General features: G+C 38.1%; 1 protein-coding gene across 1 annotated transcript in view; it reads left to right on the top strand.

Annotated features, from left to right (window-relative positions):
* Positions 1-7,500, top strand: part of RBBP8NL (RBBP8 N-terminal like) — a 345,060-nt gene that overhangs the window by 272,382 nt on the left and 65,178 nt on the right. The gene's annotated exons all lie outside the window — the stretch shown is intronic.

Here is a 7,500-nt window from a genome sequence, read left to right on the forward strand (position 1 = left end):
CAGAGTTATGAAAGTAGACTTACACTACAAAAGTATATAGTTAGTGATATATGCAAAAAAAAATAATTTCAAACAACTGAGTTTAGGAAACATGAACATTAACAGATAAAAAAAATTCACATATTACATGGGGTTTACGTCATTCTATTAAATTAGCAGAGAACTGAAACTAAAACGATCAAGATGGGAAGAGTGAAATCATACAAGATGGAACCTTTACTATACTGAAATCCAGAGCAACGAAAACACCACTCACACAGCAATCGAATCTTCTCAGTGCAGATCATGGTACAGTGAGGTTTGGGAAATCTACCCTTTACCCCACTGTAGTGTGATCTCGGAGTAAATGTTTTTGTTTTGTTTTCTTGTTTTGAATCTCAGCATTGTAAAGGTTTGGTCTTGCGCAATTTCGCTCTTCTAATCTCGTTTGTTTTAGTTTCGGTTATGTTAACATTCAATAGACTGAAGTATATCCATTAAAGTGTTATAATAAAGGTGCATTCATTTTAAGGCTACATGCATATTGTGTAGGAACTGTATATACATTATTTGCAATATTTTGAAATGAATGCTGCTAAGAAAAAACAAAAGAAAATGGAACACAAAAGGGAACAATAGAAAGAAGGAAGGATAAAAGAGATGGAAGGAGTGTGACGGCAAATTTATTCACTTTTGCTGGAAATGAGTGATGTAAATGAGAGTTAAACTTAGAAGGAAATATACAGTCAGGAAACTGAATTGTTAAAGGCAAACTCTGCCCTCTCCTACAGTTTAACTCAATCAAAGTTCCTCAAAGAAAGGGAAAGCCCACCTACTTTTTTTTTTAAGCTTAACTTCTTACACACTTTGCAGAAAAAATTAATCTCTGCCTGCATGACATATCATAGGCACAGTTAAATCTGTAATTTACCTTGTCAGGTACTGCTGTCAATCTTAGATGGGCAATTAATCCTGCTAATGCCAAGAACACAGCAGCTGATATATATAAAAAAGGCAGAACGCTGTGGAACTCTTTTCCACTGTTTTTATTACAGAGAGTAGTATAACTGGAATATCTAGGCTTTTGTTGCTGGCAAAGGCTCTTGCCTCCCCCATAGTGCCTTTTTTAAGCAAGGTCTCAAAAACAGCATTACCAATGTGAAACTAGCCAATTAGAACAAAATAGGGGCTATGCTGCTAAATGCTAGGAGCTTAAACCAAAAAACTGCACTCCCTGGATGTACTTCTATCGCTAGCAGATGTAGATGTCTGTGCTGTCACAGAAACCTGGATCAAGGCCTCAGAGAGTACCCTGGCCGTGCAAGGTTACAATGCTTTCCACACCTTTAGACCACAAAATAAATGTGTAAAAAAACAACTGAGGCAGTATTTCAATCTATATTAGAGATAAATTCACCTCCCATCTAGTTAGGCTGAACAACTCCATGGAGTTACTCCAAGTCCAGGTTACAGTGAGTAAGACACCCCCATTCATATCATAGCCAGTTATAGACCCCCCCTCCATGGGTCATGACATCCATGAAGCCTACTTGACCAAACTGGAGATAATCCACATTTTACTGAGCACACTAGTTATGGGGGATTTCAATTATCCCACAATCAACTGGGAAACCTATGCCAGCCCTAGTGCAAAAGTTCCTTGACTTTGTTAATTCAAATGCCCTGGAACAAATTGCTCATACCCTGACAAGAGGAACAAACATTCTAGATCTAGTCCTCACTAACATATCAAACAGATTCACTGCCACAACTGTCAGACCCTCATTAGTTAAAACTGACCACAAATCAGTCACCTTTGAGCTGGCACTAACACCAGAAGACACAAAGGGTGAAATCAGACTAAAAAAATCACCAAGGCAAATTACACCCTCCTAGGTGAAGGTATAAATGCATTCCAAGTCCCATCCCAAGCTGGAAGTGGCAACTATGCCAAAGCTTAAACTAGAGCCCTGTACAATCACTTGCATAAGTGTATAAACTGGGCTGTACCAGAAAAAATCAAAGCCAGAGTCCCAAGTAAAAACAAGCTGTCATGGTGGACATTCAGCTTCAACAAACTTTATAATAAATGCAAAAAGTTGCTGTCAGAGAAAACAAAGGCAAGGCCCCAACAATGGAAAAGCACCATCCTCAGCCTCAACAGGCAAGTAAGACAACTTGCCAAATCCTCTAAGGGCTCCTTTGAGAGAAACTTAACAAGTATTGCCAATGATAACCATAAGGCTTTTACAGCTACATACATAGCCTAAAAAGTAAGACCCAAACATGTGCAGAACTAATGACCAATGGTATCACAAGCACTGACCCCACAGAGATAGCAAACCTGCTAATGTATAGGTTTGGTGAAAATTTCACCCCCTTATAACCTCCTAACTTATCACAAACCTTCCCCCAAACTTCCCTCCACCCTACATATCTGAAGAGCAGGTCCTCAAAACCTTGTCCAGGACAGAAAACACAGTCTCTGTGGGACTGTCTTCTAAACAAGCTAAAACATGAACTAGCATCACCATTACGTACCCTTTTCAATCATAGCTTAACCACAGGCTTTGTTCCTGTGAAATGGAGAACAGCAACAGTTATTCCCCTCCACAAATGTGGCTTAACAACAGACCCAGGGAATTACAGACCCATAAGTCTGACCAGTCTCATCTGTAAGGCCATGGAACGTAACATTATGGACCTCATAAATAAAGACATAGGTGACCCCAAACCCTGGATCCTCCCCAATTCAAGCTTCACCAAGGTCAGATCCTGCCTGTTAAATCTGGTGGATTTCTTTAAAAATGTGACCAGGGCCATTGATGAAGGCAAATCTGTGCACACAGCATACCTTGACTTGACAAAGGCTTTCGACACAATTCCATATTCAGGCATTACCAATAAACTTAGCAAACTGAATGTAAACTCCTTCGTTGTAAGATAGGTTGCCAACTGGCTCACAAACCAGACACACATTATCAAAGTAGGTGACTCCACATCAACCAGCAGATCTTTTTCTAGTGGGATACCATAGGAGTCAGTGCTGGTCAGGTTAAAACTAAGGGGTTGTGATAGACCAGCTTTGTAGAGGACTGCAAACTAGGTGCAATCATTGAATCCCCAAATGATGTCAGTATAGTCCAGAAGGGTCTCATGCAGACCAACGACCTGTGTATTAGTCACAGTCTCAAACTGAATGCAAAGAAGTGCATCAACATTCCCTTTGGTACAAACAATGTCTCTTCCCACTATCAAATCAACAACAATACCTTAAGTACCCACAAAGTTGTAAGGGACCTGGGATCACAAGTTGACTACAACCTTACATGGGCTTACATGATTTTATATCTTATTTGAATAACAACATTTGGGGCCTACAATTCACTGTTCATTATGATATGAACACCATCACTTTTCTAGATGTTTTAATTACTAGATTATCTGACCATACATTAGGTACAGAAGTATTCAGGAAGCATCCTGAGTACAACACCATCCTTCATGCCTCGAGTTTTCACCCGCCACATGTTGCACGCAATATCCCAAAATCACAATTTATTCGGATGAAGTGAATTTGTTCTCATGATTCTTCATTCCAATTACAGCGGAAGGATCTTATTGACAGATTCAGATCCAGGGGATACTGCATGGGTCATGTATTAAGAGCCAGCAATCTGGTCAATTCCTTAGATAGGCAAAATTTATTGAATTATAAGGACCACACTAGTACAAACACTGCACCCCTTTGGTTTACTACTACCTATGGCAGGAATACTGACCAGTTAATACAGAGTGTACACAGGCATTGGAATATATTGCAATGTGACCATGAAGTAGCAAATATGATACCTGACAGATGTTTATTTTCATTTCGTAAAGGGAGAAACCTTGGTTCTTGTTTTAATCATTACAAACATGGTGCCATGGATCGACAACCACAATATTTGCAGACTACATTGACAGGTGATCCATTGATAGGTTGCTTTCCATGTGGCCATTGCATCAATTGTGATAAAGTGAACAAATCTAAACAGTTTTCCAGTAGAAATTGTTCATTGGTTTATGATTTAGATTTTTTCGCTAACTGTAGTAGTGACTGGGTGGTTTACTTGGCCACACATGTCAGTGTGGCTCATTTTATGTTGTTCAAACTTCCCGTCCATTCAGAATCAGAATTTCTGAGCACATTAGTAATATCAAAAACAAGAAGGCTAATAATGCACTTTACAAACATTATTTGGTTCATAAAACTGCCAAGTTTTCATTTATGATTATTGACATAATACAGGGTAACAGATCTAATAAGATAGGGTGGCATTCTATTTTAAATACCAAAGAGAAAAAATGGATTGTGAAACTGGGTGGATTATTCCCACCTGGTTTGAATGAATATTTTTAGACTCAACCAATGAGATTCCAGATGGGTATACTTAAGGTTCAACAATTGATGTTTTTTCTTTACACTGATGAAGGCTGTGATTTGATCTGGCCAAAACCGGTCTGATTCTTTTGTTGTTTTTTATGGTTTATTACCAATAAATGTGTTTCAGGTCACTGTATGCTGGCTCTTTTTGTTTGTGTTATTACTTGCCCAAAATTTCCCTGTAACACACACGGGAGTATTTTAAACCCACTCAGGTGGGGGACTGCACCCCCACATCCCTCAATCTGGGGGGCGCTGCACCCTCCACACACCCCTAACTATATATATCAACTCCAGGATCATGCTACAGTGGGGAAAAGGGCAAATTTCCTTATGTTGGCCAACATTGTAAACATTTTCCTGTGTAAATCTTTCACTAATGTGAACAATCACTGAAGTGAATGTTTGATGTTTGTGTTCTATTAATGGCAGTTCGCTGAAATGAACCTTCGATGAACTAATATAGACCCACATCAGCTATATGTTGCACATGCAATCTTTGACAGTGTCAACGTCTATGTCAGTTTTTTTCTTTGTATTGCTAAATGCATTTATTACTTGTTATTATTTTTGTTAATGTAGCCAGAGTTGTGTCTGAAAAGGGTCCTGTGACCAGTTCACTTGGTTACCAAAGTACAAATAAACATGAAATAGAAAGAAAAGAGGGTGAACATGACAGGAATAATTAAGGAACTAGTAAAGCACATTTTAATTCTGCATCATTCATGAAAGTGAAAAGAAAACTTCCCACTGAAGGCATTGGGAAGTAGCATACAGATACTGGTCACCTGTAAATGTACAGCAAGGATCATTTATTGCAATTCAGCATGAGAGTGGGGGAAATGTTCTGTCAATTCTTTTAAAACTACAAAACAAGCCCTTTACAAAAGCCTGCTATTTACCTATTTGCTTTTGCTGGAAGTAGCTAACAGCTATTTATAGAATAGAACAAGCTCTGACAGGCACATAAATGAGGCTCAGTCAGGGAAACATAGAAGTAGCTCTGTTACAGAAGGTGTTAGTTGACAGTGCTTCACAGTCTTGCCATTCTGCCTTAATGATATGAGAAAACAAAACAACTTCCTCATGTCTAGCATGACTTGTATAAAGAGAACTTGAAATGAAAGGAATGAAAGCAAGAAAACAAGTTCACATTACCAAGGCTTGCCCCATCATCCACCATTTTGAGGGAAATACATTAAAATTGTAAAAGAAGCACTTGGAGTGATTTTGAGGCATTAAAATGGTTCAGAAAACAAAGATATAATGAAAAAACATGTTTTTTGAGTTTGAAGGTGGAGTATCTTTGTACAGGCGCTTTTGAAGTCAAGAATGGAATTTGGGGTATGAATGTAAGCCGTTTAAAATGGATAGTAAATTCCAACAGCTGAGAGGCAGTAAGTGAAAATATATGTTTAATGGAATGTAATTTAGTCTGAGGAATCTGTAGTGTTGGTCTGTTTAAAGAGAGAAACCTTAGGTGGTAATGGAGATTATAATGGTTAAACAATTGGAAAGAAAGAGAAAATATTATAGTTTAAAGAGTTTAAATATAGTTGTAAGATTTTAAATAGTAATAATGTGAGCAATAACTTGGAGCTTTGTTTTATTAGGAGTTAGTTGGTTTTGGAGGGAATGTGACAGTTGTGATCTCTCTTAGGAAAAGGGATGTTGAATCTGCATATATGATTACATGTGATTGGTACACCAGACACATTTTTAACACTACAGATATAATGGGCAGGCTGTTTTACAGATGAGCTAGAATTCTTATTCCGATTACAATTCTACATTCCAGAGAGAGAAAGTGTGAACAATTCTTTGCCATATACAGCAGTTTGTTTATTTTTTATTTAGTTTCATTTACGTGGTACAGTAAACTGAAGACAGAGGCACAGTAAACTAATTTTATTATGTAAGGGGATCTTCACTGTGTCACTACTAGACAGAGGCACAGTATTCTAAATCTATTCAGTACACTTTTGTACCATTACTTGGGGTGGCGAAAGCCACATCACTATGGCTAGGCTTATAAATGCCCCAGGGCAGATAGCCTAGTACCAAACTATGAAACTATGAAACTATGAAGTGAGCCCTAGGCAAAGGAACGGATTTGCTCATTGTAATGTTTCCTAGTTATTATATAACATTTGACACTTTTTTGTGTGGAGGGGAGTTTTTTATCAGGTGGGTACCAAAGATTATAATGTGTGTGTGTGTGTGTGTGTGTGTGTGTGTGTGTGTGTGTGTGTGTGTGTGTGTGTGTGTGTGTGTGTGTGTGCATGCGTGTGTGTGTGTGTGTGTGTGTGTGTGTGTGTGTGTGTGTGTGTGTGTGTGTGTGTGTGTGTGTGTGTGTGTTTAGAAGTAATTTTGTCTATTTAGTTAATATGAACATAAATTCATGTTTCTAGCTAATATGAACATAGGTGAAGGTCTTTATTTTTTTTTCAAGTTAAGAGGAGGATGGGCTGCATCTATGGACAGCTATATGTCATATACATATAGTATGAGGGGCTGATATGGAAGTTCTGAGGGGATTCTATTGTTAAGGATGGAAAATAGTAGTTGAGATAAAACATCCTTTGGGAACAACATTGCTTAATATGGAGTTAGGAGAAATCTCTGACCTTACTTCAAATCATTAGTTTGCATGTGGAAGCACAATTTTAAAACATGTAGTATCCTCACTGTTTGCACACAGCTCTTCTTATCATCATAGCATGTAGAAAATACACCAGTAGAAAATGTAAATGAAGTGAGGACCTAGCTACTTGAACTGATGTCTCCCTCTCTTCTGGCCATCATGGAGCAATGCTTGACTAGAAACCCCATTATGTAGCACTAGTTGCCAAAGAAACATCATCAAAGTCTAAAGACGTAATCACTTCTTTATACCCAGCATTGATCAGGTGAATTGAATTATCGGATACAATAATATCTCACTAAACATATCTAAGAATTAGAAATAATCCAAAGCTTCATAACCAAAACAATAACAGGCCTAAAGTCCCTGAGCTACCAAAACAGGCTGGAAGCTTTTTCTCTTTATTCAGTGTCCTATACAGTTTTGAGGACAGATCATATACTATGTCATT

This window comes from Protopterus annectens, chromosome 12.part0 (genome assembly GCF_019279795.1).
Source record: "Protopterus annectens isolate FY-2018-M chromosome 12.part0, PAN1.0, whole genome shotgun sequence".
Classification (NCBI taxonomy): Eukaryota; Metazoa; Chordata; order Ceratodontiformes; family Protopteridae; genus Protopterus; species Protopterus annectens.